Source organism: Bombus vancouverensis, chromosome 17 (genome assembly GCF_051014615.1).
Source record: "Bombus vancouverensis nearcticus chromosome 17, iyBomVanc1_principal, whole genome shotgun sequence".
Lineage (NCBI taxonomy): Eukaryota > Metazoa > Arthropoda > Insecta > Hymenoptera > Apidae > Bombus > Bombus vancouverensis.
This window is the reverse complement of record NC_134927.1, coordinates 965,317-983,102: the sequence shown is the minus strand read 5'-3', so window position 1 is coordinate 983,102 and position 17,786 is coordinate 965,317. Positions and strand designations below refer to the sequence as shown.

Sequence of the window (17,786 nt, the reverse complement as noted above, 5' to 3'; positions counted from 1 at the left end):
CAACGCGTCGAACGGCATCTCGGTGTCTATCGTTATTTGTTAGTTGTTACCTGTTGTCCGTTAAGTGTTATTGTTGATCATTAATTGTTAACTCTGATTGTTGATTAGTTCTAATAAACTGTTATTCGTAAAAACACCAAGAGTAGTTCCTTACGCACCTATCACTATACCACCTCATACCTTTAGTCTCTAAAACAGAATGGAACATATTACAAGTATATCCTATCCCGAGTAAAAGAAATGGAGTATTTTTGGCTCCAGTAGTCGAACATCAGATATATTTAACTTCAGGTCTTTCATTTATAAACGCTGATATCGAGTATTTCAACAAACTTTGTAAGAATCGAGCCGGAACCACTATATGCAAACAAACACTACCAATCCATGACAGAAATTCAAGAACCGATTGTCGCAGCGAAATAATAAATTTCAAACCACACATTGAACATTGTCAAATAACTGTACTTAAGATTGAAGACATTAGCTTTATACCGCTCAAAACTAGCAACTGTTACATTGCGATACCAGCAAATCCGATAGAAATAGACACCATTTGCCAAACGAAACATACCTTACAAAAACTTGACAAGCCTTCCATCATAAGAGCCAACACTTCTTGCGATATATTGTACAAAGACGAACACATGCGTATAGGCGAAACAAAAAATGAAGTCATATACGAAATCAAAACAAAAACCCTAGCGCTCAAAACAAACGATAGTTTCACTCATCTGTTAGATAAACTCGAGCGAGCACCGAAAATAATAGATAATTTACAAGGCTATAAAACAACGATCGATAAAATAGGCGACGAGATAGAAACTCTTAATTTCGAACACAGAATTAAAAATATACAGTATTGGGGACTAACCACGCTCCAGATATTAGGGTACATAGCATTAGGCATACTAGGTATATATGGATTAAACAAAATAGGGGTATTCAAATGCATCAGGAAATGTATACCGAACAAATTATGTATCAATTTATTTTGCTGCCGAAATGAAACTGTAATCAACAGCCACAATGCAACAGCCCCACCAGTACCACTCACCCTGGCCTCAACACCCAACATCTATATTCCAACCAACACATACCACTCAGATGAAGAGGAGGAATCAGCTGTAATTTTCAAGCCACGTCAAGTCCGATTCCACAAAAGTCTTCTGAAGAAAACTTGAAGGATCAAGTTCAATCTAAGAAGGGGGGAATGTCACAGACGAAATTCGAGCAGCTCTATATAACAAACCGAAATTCCGAACGCCTTATCGCGTGTGACCGTCCGGTCAGCATCCGTTCTCAGCCGCCTGAGTGGCATTCGATCACTCCAGCCGTTCACCGAAGTTTACACTAAGTATAAACAAAACCTTCTCCCACTCCAACGAATGGAAGAATATAAATGCTCCCTTCAAAATCATCCAGTCAGTCTAAAAAAAAATTCTTAACTAATCCAAGTATCGAAAGTGTATCATCGCGAACCGAAAAAATTGTATAAATTGAGTAAAAAATAAAAAGAACTTTATCTCCTTTTCGGAAATTAACAAGTTCCTTATTTCTATCTTAATTTTACACGACAACGGCGTAGTCATCAACCCCATAAAGTGTGAATTTGATGTGAACGAAATCACATTCTTGGGACACACCGTAGACGCCAACGGGATAAAGCCGGTAGCCGAACGCGTTGACGCAATTGTAGAAGTACCGCTTCTCGCGTTAAAACATTACGTAGGCACCTCGGTATGATTAACTTCTACCGACCTTTCATACCGGGGGCCGCAAAAACACTTAAGCCACTCAACGACCTGTTAAAAGGAGCGAAAAAGGGCAACGCGCCCATCGAGTGGTCGGAGCAATTCGAAGCTCGCTTCTACGAGTCGAAACGCGTCCTCGTTAACGCCACGATGTTAGCGCATCCGATACCTGGCGCGCCCATTAGCCTCGCGATAGACGCATCCGACTATGCATTAGGAGCGGCCCTGCAGCAACGCGTCAACGACGCTTGGCAGCCGTTGAGTTTCCTTACCAACCTTTAAACTCCGCGCAGCGAAAGTATAGCGCGTACGATCGCAAACTACTTGCCATGTACACCGCGGTCAAGCGATTTTGACACGCCATAGAAGGAAGAAATTTCATAATTTTCACGGACCATAAACCCCTTACTTATGCGTTCAATCAAAATCCTGATAAATGTTCGCCGCGACAATTCCGACACCTTGATTGCATCGGACAATTCACCGCCAACATACGGCAGTCTGTGGATCATCAAACTCTCTCCGTCGCGCAAGAAAACGAGAACCAGTCACGTATCGGTACTTTTGCCTAAGCCACCCCACAACCGAAGTCCATTGTTTATTGTTAACAACATACAAACGTAATACTCATCTACTGGTCAACAAACGTTATAAAAAAAAACTCCTTCTCGTCCGATAACGAAAGTTAAGATGAAGAAAGTACTTAAATGGGTGACAGCTTGGGAACTTCCCGTGGTGTTGACCTTTTTGTTTTTCCAATCCTTTTTACTTTCCTTAATAATCTATTTTTAATAATCTATAGTCGAAACATGGAAAAATAGAAATGATTTAGTATTACGCGACTAATACCATATATCACTCATTTTTGCACACATTTATATTTTTTCACATATTCTATTTTTGTACATTAAAAGCAAATAAGAATATCATTTATTTCGGCTAACGCTCATACCGCGCTGAATGGAATCGTTCTCGTCTGAAGGCAATTTGAGAGATGGGACAGAGTTTGGATCTTTGGATGTAAAAACTTGATTCCTCTGTGGGGCATGCTATCAGTCCTTTTTAGAGATATTTTTTATTTTGTTTGCCCAGTGTTGATTTATAGAGTTTGCGAATTCTTGTTTCAGTTGCGATTTTATTAACATTATAGCAGCTACTTTAGGAATTCTAAGTTTACTCTTTTGTCGTAAGAATAGTTGTATTTTAGATTGTTTAATTTGGATAGAATGTAGCTTTTGTCTCGCTGTAGTTTTTTAATTTTATTATTGATATAGGACTCGCAAGAATTTTTTTCTTTTAAGTTTGGTACGGATTCTTGAAGAAGGGTTTGTATATGTTATTCTATTTCGTCTATAAGTGAGTCGATTTGCCTCTTTGTTAGATTGACATTGTTGTGGATATTTAGGTCGCAGTTCTTTCCAGCTGATTTTGTAATTTTTTTAGTTTATTTCTTTGTACTTACACCTGGGTTCGTCACTCTGTATTTCTAGGGTTAGGAAGTCAGATGTATTTTTGCTTATCTGGAATACGAGAGCGCTATGGTCGCAATCGTAGTCTATAGTTTTGAGCGGGTTAGTTGCCCGTAAATTGAAGGAATTGTAATTGATAAAGGAATTGTAATTGTGTGTCTCCAAAGCATATGTCTAGGTATGAGACTCCTTTTGGGCAAGAGTCAATCCATTCTTCCTGCGTTTTTAATGATTGTTTTAGTTCGTTTAATTGTGTTTGTTGTTCATTTAGAGCTTTGAACATGCTTTTTTTGAAGACCTCGATAAGTTTATTATGTCCAGTTGGGGTATGGTTTTAATTGGATTTGGATTTTGCATTACGCGCGGTAATAAATTTGTTAGATGTGGTTGGTTTTCGGAGACTTGGTTTCGGCTTATTCCTTGTCGTAATATGTCTGAGAACTTTAACTACGGAATGAATTTGCGGCTTATTTGAGCAACGCATTTGTTTTTGATTCCTTGCATTTGTTGATATTTTTGCAAAGTTTTTTTGCAAAGTTCAACGAATTTTGGGCATCCTTTATACAACGCAGGATATCCGTAGTTTTTACAGTTCACGCAGTATACTTCGTCTTTATTTACCGCGTCCACTTTTTTTATTTTGCACTCGTTTGGTCCGTGCGGCTCCATGCAGTTTACATTTGCGACATTGCGTTATGTCATTTTTTCTGACTTTTTCCCATTTTACCCTAAAGTAATTTATGCGGTTCATTTTTAGTAGGTTACTAATATTGCTTTGTGGGAATTCTTGGATTATGTAAATTGGGAGCAATACATTGTTCTCTATGGATCTTTTTGTTGAGAAGCGCCAAACCTTTATCAATTGGACGTCGGACATCTGTAGTGCTTGCAACTCTGCGAGTATCTCTGTCTCGGAGAAGCTATTGTGTAGACCCTTTAATACGATCGTGTGGTACTTCCCTGATTTGAGTATATATGCGTAATCGCTGTCTTGGTTGCAATTAGGATGTCTTTCATTTTGTTAGTCTGGTATATTTCGTAGAAATAGCACGTGTTTATCTGCGTGTATTCGTTTAAAGTGGAGTGACTGTGTTTAGAGCCTCTTCAACCAGTTTTACCGTGCCCTTCGTGTCTTGGAGGATGATGTTTATTGGGAGCGGGTTGTCTCTATTTGTAGGGACAGTGGTGTCTGCGTTCTTCCTTGCAGAGGCTAGTCGCCTGTCCGGGTTGTGTCTGGCTTCTCGGCTGCGTTGTCGCTGGAGATGGGCCCACTGCGTTGTCCATTTCGCTGGGCTGCGCCAGGGACGTTGAGGGTGTCGTTGGTTATGATACATTTCTCGGTCCATTTATTATTCTCTCTCAGACTTGTGATTTCCTCTCCCGAGAGGCCGTATGCCTACTTGCTTTATTTCGTAGGTTTTCGTTCTTTTTCCTTATTATTGTGGATTCTTTTATTGTTATTATTTGAGGGCGTTGCTGATTGCTGATAATGGGGAGCTATCGGCTGAATTTATGGTTTCGTTTTTTCGGCGGTCCGCGTCTCCTGTTGTACTTTCCTCTTTGCTTACACTTTCCTGGCTACTCTCTGCCCTGTTGTTTCCCTTGGTCAGGTTTGGCGAATGGTTGAGTTTCCGCGTCCTTTAGGTGCCAAAGCTTGTGTTGCCAAGAAAGTTCTTGACCCACTTATGCTATATTATTCTTTTGGTTGCTTCTTTCATTCTATCTATCTTCTTTCCTTCTCTTATTTTCTTGATTGTTTTTCTAGTGAGCATTATTTATCACTTTTCGTTATTGAATATCACTGCATAAATTGGCAAACTCACTAACAAATCTTACGCCTGGTATTTTTTGCCAGTGAGATAGGACCTGCTGGGGGTTCACAGCACTCTGACGAGAAAGAATGCATTCAGCTCGGAATGAGCGTTAGTTGAAGCAGTCAATTTTGTTATTTAATATTATTCAATAAAAAATATTTACAACGTACAATTATGTAGGAGGATAAGAAAGATATGTCAAATCTTGTCCGGCATCGTTTTCAAGAAAATGGAGTGCGAAGTTAAGTAGGGGCAATTTCATAATTGATTTTCGCGAAAACAAAGCGGAAAATGTCATTTTACATTTTCGACTTCATTTTCGCCACGCACAGGGAATCATCGTCCTTCGGTTTGTGTCACAATTTTCGGCACATGTATCTTTGCATTCTTTCAAACGACATACGTATGTATAATACTTGTACGTTCTCCAATTTCGAATATTGAATACATATAACATTATCGGAAAATATAAACAAAGCAATATACAGGGTGGTTGGTAATGGGTGGTACAAGCGGAAAGGGGGTGATTCTACGCGAAAAAATAAGTCGAAAATATAGAATACAATTTTTTTTTAATTTTTTTTTTTTCTTTAATTTTTCCATCGAGACAACGATCTACAGTGAGATCCGTTATAACAAGATGTGCTAAAGTACGCACGTACCGAGCGAAAATTCAAAGTCGATTTTCTTGAAAACAAAGCCTCAAACGAAACATTTTTATCCTATATTTTCGACTTCTTTTTTCGCGTAGAATCACCCCCTTTCCGCTTGTACCACCAGTTACCAACCACCCTGTATAAGTAAACGTGTATGCGAGAATGATACAACGTATGGTGATAATCGTTTGATGCTAAAAAGATATTTTCTCGATGTATACGACTATACAGCTTATTAACACTTAGCCAACCGCGCTCGCACAGGCTAACCTATACGCTGTCCACCGTGCATTTTTCCAAGTAAGGAGGACTTATATTCGCTAATACTTGAAAAACAAAGAAGTCTAAAAATTATTTAAGTGGTCAATTATATTTTGCGGTAATGATTTTGTTTAACGATTTCACATATTGTTTATACAAAACATCAAATTAAAAGTATAAGGAGATATAGGTAAAATTAAAAACATTAAAGATGACTAAAGATAAATGAAACGACTTGAAAGTGAAGTTGAAAATTCATAATGCATTTTAATATTTTTTTACAGTGTGGTATTGTTCGACTATAACTTTACTTAGTCATAACTGATAGTGTAACTTTTTAATTAATTTTAAGAACACTAAATTGGTGTATTTTATTACATATTGCACTTTATAAAAGCGGAAAAAGAGTAGCAATTAATTGGAAACAATTCCAGGTAAACAATAACTGATAATTACAACAACAGCAACAACAACAACAAAGAAAATGCGTCGCTAAAATCAAAAAGGGAGATCTCCCCGCGTTCGGTCACTCATCGATGTTCTCCACAGAGGAGAGATCCGATGGTTCGGATGGCTAAGTGTTAAGAAAAGTAAGAAGAGCCAACACCACACGGAGTTCCAAAGCGGTCACCCGTTTAAGTACTAACCGTGCCCAGCGCTGCTTGACTTTCGTGATCAGACGAGACCGAGTACTTTCAACGCGGTGTGAGCGTTAGCTTTAGTGATCAGTTTTGTTATTTCATGTTATCGAATAGACACAATATTTAAGAAAACATACGTGTATGTATGAGGATAAATGGTATTTTTAGACGTGCATACAGATTTATAAAATTTTTCCTGGCTTCGTTTCCCAAACAATGAATTGTGAAGTTCCGTCATGTAGATACGCGTATACTTAAAAAGTAGCGGAGTCAAGTGGACCGAACTTCATAATTGATTTTCTGGAAAACCAAGTCTTGTGTCAAAAATTGTCACTTCATCCTCGACTTATTTTTGTATAGGAAATCAGGCCCTTTCGACCTGCACCATCATAATACTCTAATTTTCTCGCCTACTTCAATTTTGAAACTATTTAGTTTCACTGGATTGCGTATAACTACCAACAGCAAAATACCAACATTCACGGACGACACGGCTGTCGTGACAACGACCATATCCAAATCCACGTCATTCCATACTACCTGACTTGACCTTTGCACATGGCCCAACGTTACATTTTCCCCATTACGTAGGGCAATTAGGATCCGCCGCCCCTTGCCCCTCAACACCAACAAACGCAACCTATAAAAATCGCAAGCATTCCACCAAGAAGAGTCTTTTTTAGTTTTGAGTTCAGTCTTGTGTACAGTTTGGCCGTGATTTGAACTTCATTGTAATATTATACTTAATCATTTTCGCGAATAAAATTATAAATTATAAAAACAAAATTATAAAATTATAAAAACACGGTCAAGTTAAGTTACTCCTTTTTTATCATAAATTTTACGTGACACTGTACCAGTCAGGTGACACTGTAGAACGGCTTCTTTGATGTCTATTATAGTAACGCGGAAAGATCGCCGACATACAGACAATGTCGGCGATAAAGCGCAAATGCCGAGAAGCAGAAAGGGTCGGAAAACTTGAATAGGGCTTCGCGGCACTCGGCAACAAAACTTTCCAACGGTATCACCGAAGCGCAAATGCCGACAGGCCTAATGAGCTACCGATATCCGTACGGTTCTTCCGCCGAATATTTGGAAGAAGGCGTAGATGGTGTGACATCAATCACATCTCAACCTACATCAGAGACAAGACATCGACCCCCGACCTTCGGACACTTTTCTACATCATAACCTACACCGAGCCCCTCTCAACATCCTCAAACCAAAACGTATATAAACCGAGGCTTCACCCAGCTCGGGCAGTTCTTGTTCTAATTGCTATTCTTGTACAACACCCTTTTTACGGTTCAGTGTTATACTATTATTATAAGTGCCAAAATTATAATAAAGTTCGATAAAAGAAAATTAATAGTTGGGTTACGCGACTCAGCTTTCTTTTCTCTTCAAACCCAAGTATCAATTTTACGTGACAATGGCAACGGTGGCGGACGCGTAACGAACGTGTGCGTAGTAGGGATATTAACGGATGACAAAAAGAAACGAAACGGATCAAGAAAACAGTTGAGTTGTAACCGAGGGCAGAGAATCGTCAGTTGGAATCGAGAGTTGTACGTAAAAAGTCGAAAGCGAGCATTGTTAATAAATATACCGTTAAACACCACAGAGTATTTCTTCGGCACCGCAACCGTTGATCCTCGGTTAGCCACCGAAGAGTCAAGAGTCGTCAATCGAGAGTCGTTATATCACACTCTGTCCCAACATTCTTAACCGCCACTCTGTTGAATTCACATAATAAACGTCTGAATTTTTCTTACCTTGCTCGTGAAACGTTTAAACCTAAGCGAAATCATTCGAACGACGCGAGGAAATGAACAGTGATTTCTTAATTTCACTACTCCCCGTGCCTTCGACGTAACACAAACACTCTAATCCAGAAACAGCAGTCATATTACTACCAGAACTTATCAGAAAAATAGAAAAATGACTGCAAGATAAAAGCAAACCCCAGTCAATTTAACCACATTACATTTACAATACGAAAACGGAAACCACCTAATATCCGATTGAATGGCACGCACATAACACAAACAAAGCAAGTTAAATACTAAGACTCCACTTAGACTCATAACTTACATGAAAGCAACATACCAAATCAATTATAGACAAAATACGGATAAGAAGGAGACAGACGTACTGGCTAACTAGTCGAAACTGTAAACTCAGCATAGAAAGTAAATTGAAAATATCCAAAACCAGGATAATAAGGTAACTAAACCAGTGTCACGACCGGCATACTTCAAATCCGACGGACTGACGATAGAGATAAAGATGTGGCGGCACTCGGCGACAATGTATATCGCTGAAGTGCCTAATGAACCATCAACATCCTAACGGTCCTTCCACCGAAGGCTCTAGAAGAAAGAGCACGTGGCAACGATCGCGGACGCCTAGCAAATGCATGGACGGTGGGGATGTTGAGGGATGACAAAAGAAAGTAATCGGATCCGATCGAAGGTAAAACCGTAAGAGTCAGTCTTAGAAAGTCACGCCTAGAGTTCGGAAGTAGATTGTAAAGTGTATTGATGTTAAAAAAAATAAAGTTTTCTTTTTTTATTTTTCACCTCAAATTCCTTTTTTTATTTTGTTATTTTACGTGACATTTTGGCGATCCTGCCAGGATAGTGAAAAGTGTTTGTTCGGAAACCAAAAGACACTCATCATCTACGGAAGATCGAATTATTTGGGACTACGGTCATCCGCAACAACAAAGTAACTATCACGAACCAAGTGAAGTAACAATAAAAGGTAAACTGAATTCCTTTGTACGTTACCGTGAAAGAAAATTTAGCTTCAGTAGCCAAGACTCGTCTTCGTCTGAAAATTATAAATCAGGGCAATAATGTCCAAGGCAAACGAATCTCAAACTTCAACCTCAACTGACCCAATGTTGCGAGCAATATGGGACAGTATTTAAAAACAGAACGAGAACATTGCCCTTTTACGAGAGGAAATGTTACGTTTGTCTATGCAAAATGACGAAGAGAACAGACACAGGACAGCAGAAATCGAGAATCTCGGGAAAACCGTCGCAGGGCTACGGACTGGGTTCGGATCCCCTGCGACCGATGAATTTGCTTCCATTATCACCGAAGACAATGAAAGTGCGTCGACAGCAATCAATCGCACCGTGAATATGGCAAAAGCACGCAAACTGTCAGGGTTAGCAGCTCCAGACACCCCACCTGTCCACCTCGACATCGAACAACCCGAGGTGGAAGAAAGAGGCTATTTTCCGCCCGCTCCTCTCCACTCTACGAGCTAAGGATGCAATACGCTACATCCCAACGCTCAACGGAGATGATGATGTAGGAGTTGAAGACTTCATCAAAGAAGTGAGAAGTATGAAGGATCGCTGTATGGAGCAAGATCTATTGCTAAAAGCAATAAAAGTGGAAAAAATCGTGGGGAAAGCAGCCCAAAGTATTCGCAACATTCCTATTGAGTGTTACAGTGATCTGTACGACGCACTGAGAAATAACTTAGCAGCACAAGTGACTTCGGATGAGTACCAAGAACAATTACGAGAGTTGAGACAGGGACGCGAGGAATCAGTGCAAAGTTTTAATATTCGGTTTAGAAGAATACTCAACCGTTTGCTGTACGCAGTAACCAATGAGTACCCACAACCACTAACACGTAAAATTATGACCGATGAAATCACGAAGAAGACTGTTCGTGTGTACCTAAAGGGACTCAGACGCGACATAGGGCGAATACTATTAAGCAGTGAACCCTTGAATCTTCCGGAAGCTGAAAAAAAGGCAGCCGATGTAGAACGCTACTTGCGAGAAGAACGACAACCTAATTGGTCATGTAATCGCTTACCTTTGGTTAGTAATCGCCCCAACAACCAGCATATGCAGGTAAGACGATCTAATGTACCATCAAAATCGCCTAACACGCCAGTAGCTGAGAAACCTGCTACACTTAACCAAGTAGGAAATAGATCACCTGCTGAACGCGCGCAGATGAAGTGCTTCAAGTGCGGAAAGCTGGGACATATTGCCAACAAGTGTCAAAATTTTCTACCACCGAGCCAGCGCGATCGACCACCCGCAAGGATTCGCAAGGATTCAGGCAGTCCAGGAATGGGACGAAATACAAGAAACAACATCGAACCAGGAGATGGACGAACCGTACGAGACATACGAGTCAACATCGCCACGGGAAGACTACTCGCAATACCTTTGTCAACCCGAACCGAAGAGCGAGTATTTCTGGTCGACACAGGAGCAGGGATAAACCTGGTGAAACGTAACAAAACTGTCAACGCGATACAAATAGGGCCTAAACAAAAATTTTCTATGGGACGAGACAAATACGAAACTAACGAATACGTAACGAAACGAATTTTTGGACAAAATAACATTTTTCCGAACAATTTCACATACCGAACAATTTCCCTATTATCGAAGACGGAATCATTGGGCTACCATGTTTAGAGAAGTATAACTATTCAATATCCAATGACAAAATTCGATTAAACGACAAAACCATTTTATTTCAGGAACCAATACATTTGAGTCCTGGAGAAAACAGAGTTCAAACAATCTATTTGGAAGGCAAACCAACTAAAGTATGTTTTATCAACACTGGTGAGCAAAACATTGAAATTTCTAGCAATATTCAAAATTCTCATGACTTTTCCAACGTATCAAAACTAAAAAGCCTAGTGAGAACAGATCACATTGAAAAACCAATCCGTGAATCCATCGAAAAGATTATCCTCCATTATATTGACATCTTTAATTTAGAAACCGATCTTTTACCCTGTACTAATTTAACTCGGCACACAATTTCGTTAACCAAAGACAAAATTATTAACACACGATCGTATAGACCACCGGAATGTCACCGTGACGAGATTTCGCGACAAATAGGAGACATGTTGAAGACAAATATTATAGAAGAATCCGAATCCCCTTATAACTCTCCGGTATGGGTAGTTCCGAAAAAATTAGACGCCTCAGGAAAACAGAAATGGAGGATAGTTATCGATTTCAGGAAACTAAATGAACTCACAGAACAAGACGCTTACCTTTTACCTGATATAGACGACATTTTAACACAACTAGGATACGCAAAATTCTTTTCGGCACTTGATTTATCCTCAGGATTCCATCAAATTCCAATGAACCAGAAATCTAAAAAATATACCGCTTTTTCGACACCGCAAGGGCATTTTCATTTCAATCGAATGCTATTCGGACTTAAAAACGCACCCGCTACCTTTCAAAGATTAATGGACAGAGCCTTAACTGGACTTGTAGGAAAATACTGCTTTGTTTATTTGGATGACATAGTGATATTCGGAAAAACGATTCAAGAACATAACGAAAACCTCGCGATAGTATTTCAGAGACTCAGAGAATTAGGACTTAAATTGCAACCAGACAAATGTGAATTCGTAAAACCGGAATTAGAATACTTAGGCCATGTAGTTTCATCCGAAGAAGTCAAACCAAACCCCAAGAAATTAGACGCTGTAAAAAACTTTCGATTACCCCGCAATGCCACGGACGTGAAATCATTCTTAGGTTTAGCAGGTTATTACCGCAAATTTATTCGAAACTTTTCCAAAATCGCGAAAAGCCTTACAGACTTAACAAAAAAGGACACACCATTCCATTGGACTGACAAACACCAGATTAGCTTTGATACTTTAAAAGACAAACTCTGTAATTTCCCAATATTTCCCTTATCCCGACTTTAACAAAACCTTTAACTACCTTAACTACGACGCAAGTAACGAAGGACTAGGAGCAATACTGTCGCAAGACGGTCATCCTTGTTGTTACATTTCAAGAACACTGAATCCACCCGAACGAAACTATACCACGACAGAAAAGGAACTCTTAGCCATCGTATGGGCCGTGAAAAGATTAAGACGATATTTGTTAGGACGACGCTTCATTATTCGAACCGACCACCAAGCTCTTAAGTGGCTACACAATTGCAAAGACCCTTCTAGCAGACTGATTCGTTGGAGACTTAGACTCGAAGAATATGACTATGAAATCGAATATACAAAGGGTAAAGATAACACAACTGCAGACGCTTTATCTAGAGTTCACGCAGTAACTCGCGACGAAGTAGTTAACCTCGACCTAGTAATTGATCACACTAATTCATTCAACGCATGGAAAGACAACAACGAGAATCCGAAACTCTTAGAAATTACACCAAATGACCAAACATTTTACCAATTAAATCGAAACGACTTAGGAGAATACGACGAGACACTTTGGATCAGAAGACTTTACAAAATTCTTAAAGATACAACAAAAATCGGCATAGGAAATAACGATTTCACTGAATTAGAGAAAACACAGATTAAACTCATGCTAATATATTTTAACGACACGTACAAGAAAATTACTTATGCACCTAATCCCATCTTAAAACTAGACGAAAACGAAATAATACAAACAATAAAGGAAAACCATAACGACACCGTAGGACATTTAGGAATACAGAAAACGTATCAACGGATCAAGGATAAATTCAAAATTTCCGGACTTTTAGAAAGAGTAGAAAACTTTGTGAAAACATGCGACACACGTCAAAAGGAGAAACTAACACGTATCAGACCCAAAGAATCCCCACAAATCTCAGACACGCCACTTAACCCTAACGACAAAATCGCTATGGACATCATAGGAACGATGACGAAAACCAAACGCGGAAACCAATACATACTTTCAATACACGATGAACTCACGAAATATCTCATACTAGTTCCCCTTAAAACGCAACGAACTGAGTCCATAATTAACGCGCTCATTGAACACTATATTTACATATTTTCGGCACCAAAAACGATCCTAACAGATCAGGGACAAAATTTTGTTAGTGATTTAATGACGAAATTTGAAGAAGCTTTTAAAATCAAACACATCAAAACAACTTCATTTCACCCACAAAGTAACGGATCCCTCGAAAGAACGCATGCCTCAGTTAAAGATTTAATTCGTACTGCATTACATGACAATGACAAAGAATGGGATGAAGTACTTAAGTTCATTTGTTTAGGGTACAACACCGCGAAACATGAAGGAACAGGATTCTCTCCCTTTGAATTGACCTTTGGGCGAAAAGCTAACTTACCTTCCGCAATATCCAAATTTCCCACACTTAGCTATGATGATATGTACTCACTTTGGCAAAAACAGTTGAATAAATATTGGGAAACAGCTCACAAAACACTTATTCAGAATAAGCAGCGATACAAGCGAGACCAAGAAAGAAAGATTGTTAAAACTCGGACTGTGTTTAGGAAAGGAGACTTTGTTTTAATTCACAACGACCATAAAAGAGATAAGTTGGACATTGAATGGTTAGGACCCTACAGGATTAACGATGTGAAAACTCCTTATTACATTATTTCCATCGACAATGCTAAGAAAAAGATACATGGTAACCGATTGAAAGCGTACTTTTATCAGGATAATGCTGACCCTAGCACTAGTAACAATACCCTTAATTAGTTGCCTTAAATTCACGGGATAGGAATTACGCTTTGTAAACAAACCCAACCAATTCACGATCGAAAACTACAACATGATTACGCCTCAAACTATTAGCTTCTCGAGCATTAACAAATATTGTAAAATTGCTACATTTAAGATTAACGAAATAACTTTTGTACCATCACATGCAGAAAATCAATTCATAGCGATCCCTGAAAAAAAAGCGTAAACATATACTATGATCTACATTTAAATAATTCCATTCTACTACGATCTTAGAGGACCAAGATCAATCTCACCAGGAGGGTATGTCACGACCGGCATACTTCAAATCCGACGGACTGACGACAGAGATAAAGATGTGGCGGCACTCGGCGACAATGTATATCGCTGAAGTGCCTAATGAACCATCAACATCCCAACGGTCCTTCCACCGAAGGTTCTAGAAGAAAGAGCACGTGGCAACGATCGCGGACGCCTAGCAAATGCATGGACGGTGGGGATGGATGTTGAGGGATGACAAAAGAAAGTAATCGGATCCGATCGAAAGTAAAATCGTAAGAGTCAGTCTTAGAAAGTCACGCCTAGAGTTCAGAAGTAGATTGTAAAGTGTATTGTTGTTGGAAAGAAAAAAAAATAAAGTTTTCTTTTTTTATTTTTCACCTCAAATTCCTTTTTTTATTTTGTTATTTCACGTGACAGTGGAAAAGTCCGGAACGGCAGGATAACCCCTTAATCGATCGCGAGAGAAACAAGCGGCACAATAGCGCTCGTCATACGTGTTATTTTTATGAAATACATCTATATTTTTATATATGCGTACTATTAGTTTATAAATATTCCAAATTTTGTTCAATAAAAATTATTAAGATAACAATGAAATACAAAATACCGTCAGTCGTCCGTAGCGTTCAAATGTACTGGGACTTTTCGACATAAAATCTAAACACCGCGATCACGCTGCTTGGTACTCAATCGGTTAAAGAAACAACGATACGTCTAACATGCGCGTGTGTCTCTGATATCGGACGATACCGCGCTCTGTAACTCGTTCCCCGTCGAATTAATCTTGGGTGACAGATTTACGAGGGAGAGTAATGACTCAATGCGCGAAGAACAATTGACGAAGTTAAAACTCGGAAAAAAAAAAAAAAGAAAAAAAGAACAAACAATGAGAAAGTTTCAAATTGTTTTCGACGATTAAGACGAAATTTAGGAATACTTACTGCGGACGATTATGCGATACGAAGCAACTGAAGCGAATGCCGCGACGCGATGTACGACTGAACGAATGCGACTGAATTATCGTACGACGATACGAATGATTAACGATACACGCGTGACGATGCCGCTCGCAATTGAAAGACCAGCACGAGACGGTTTACTAATCGTTCGCTCACTAAAATGATACTTACCTTCGCGTATGCTTGGAGATACTGTTCACAATTGAAGATTTCGCACAGGACTGTCCACTGATCGTCACGCCTGATGGAACGACTCTGTCTCCACCAACGCTTGCAGCCATGTCCACGAATGCTTCAAGATATTGACTCATCGAAGAAGCTAGCACAGAAAAGTATCACTGATCGTTGCGACTGACGAAACGATTTCACCTGCACGAGCGCTTGAAGAGCGCTAAGAGATTGAAACGGTTCTTTAGTCCACGTTTAGCGATTCGAACGCACGGAAACTGACTCGCTGCTACATGCTCACGATTAAACTACTCGAACGAGACTGCCGATACCGTTGTTAGACTCCAACAAGGCTCGAAACGGAGGACCCCAAATACGCACGCTGATTGGTGGTTTTCAAGAAAATCGTCACGCGGCATATTCGCCCGCAAGATGGCGTTTACTGCGTGAATACGCTCCAAGTGCGGGGCAGATCCTTCGCTGGAAGAGCGTGAACGATACCTGGGTGAATGCGAGGCTTCGATGTAATTGGGTAAGAGTGGCGCTCGACCGCTCGGGCCGTTAAAATCCGTCAATTATCCTTACAAGGAACTCGTAGCGTAGGAAATTAGAAATACTGCTACGAATGTTGAAGAGAATCGTTTTGGCTATTGGAGTACCCTTCTAAAATAGCGCCTTGACTGCGAAAGCGAGCAACAACGAGCTACAACGAGACAAAAGCTACATACTATCCAAAATAAACAATCTAAAGTACAACAAAATTCTTACGACAAAAAGAGAAGGTAAATAAAATAAAAAAAATATGTCTAAAAAGACTCAGCTAGCATGTTCCCACAGACAAATCAAATTTTTAGGTAAAAAGAATCTAACTCTATCCCTTCTTTCAAACTACCTCCAGAGAAAGCTCCCCTCCTCCAAGATGCAGGTATAGCGATACAGAACATCAATAAAAACATGGAGTCTAGTTATTTCACAACATGTAAAACAACGGAAAAACTATACGTTATCGGCACTCACTTTTCCAAAACAGACACACACAACGATCACCTGGGCCGAGAATTATTATCTCCGAAACAAATAAACTGAAAAATAAAATAGAGCGAGACATATCGCTAAATAAGGCAGTCTTCATATTCTCTAATGAAAACACCTCGGACAACCCCAAACAACCAGACACAGAAATAAACTACTTTACAAATTATAATCAAACTAAAAATCATTTCCTCTAAATTAAACAATAAAAAATCATCCGCTTTCGACGACGTCCCGAACATTTTGCTCAAACGGTTAACCAACAAAATAAAATGATATTAAACAGTGCTCTTTAATAATATTAGCAGCCATCACAAAAGAAAAGAAAATAAAGACCGCTTCTCACCCTCAAACCTGCGATATATAAGTCTCCTAACCAACATAACCAAAATATTCGAAATAATCATAAATAACCGCCTAGTCTCCTTTTGAACAAAAAAAAATAGCGTAATCCTAAAAAAAAAATCAATTCGGCTTCCTTAACAAACAATGTTTAACAATCTATAATCGAATAATCGAGAAAATGAAATGTTTTAGTATTACGCGATCATTATCATGCATATTGTATCATTCTCATTTTGGCACACACCTATGTTTCTTTAAATATTCTATTTTTTGACCATGGAAAACAAATAAGAAAACTATTAATTTCAGCCAACGCTCATACCGCGCTGAGTGCACTCGTTCTCGTCCGATCACGAAAGTTAAGCAGCGCCGGGCACGGATAGTACTTGGATGGGTGACCGCCTGGGAACTCCGTGTGGTGTTGGCTTTTCTTTATTTTTCCAATATTTTTTTACTTTTCTTGACAATCTATTTTTAATAATCTACAATCGAAGCATCGAGAGAGAGAAATGTTTTAGTATTACGCGACCATTATCATGCATATTGTATCATTCTCATTTTGGCACACACCTATGTTTCTTTAAATATTCTATTTTTTGACCATGGAAAACAAATAAGGAAACTATTAATTTCAGCCAACGCTCATACCGCGCTGAGTGCACTCGTTCTCGTCGACTGTTGACCGCCGAGCGGGACGGACCCCTCGGTGCGCGCGTCGGAGTAGACTAACATCCACTAAAGTAGAAGGATCAAGTGACAAAAAAGTGACAAAAAAGTGAAAAATACCGCATCGACATCATCTCCATAAATACAAATAGGAACAAAAAAGAAAATAAAATAGGATAAGACAAAATAAAACTGTACAAAGAAAATAAAAGCCACCGATAATGAAGCCAAGAGCAACGAAACGGA

General features: G+C 39.3%; 1 non-coding gene and 1 pseudogene across 1 annotated transcript; one reads left to right on the top strand and one right to left on the bottom strand.

The window, feature by feature from the left end:
- Positions 1-6,549: 6,549 nt before the first annotated feature.
- Positions 6,550-6,668, bottom strand: LOC117165569 (5S ribosomal RNA; annotated as a pseudogene).
- Positions 6,669-17,182: 10,514 nt separating this feature from the next.
- On the top strand, positions 17,183-17,301 carry LOC117165522 (5S ribosomal RNA). Its single transcript, XR_004465966.1, has one exon. It is a non-coding gene; the product is annotated as a 5S ribosomal RNA (ribosomal RNA).
- The last annotated feature ends 485 nt before the right edge of the window (positions 17,302-17,786 follow it).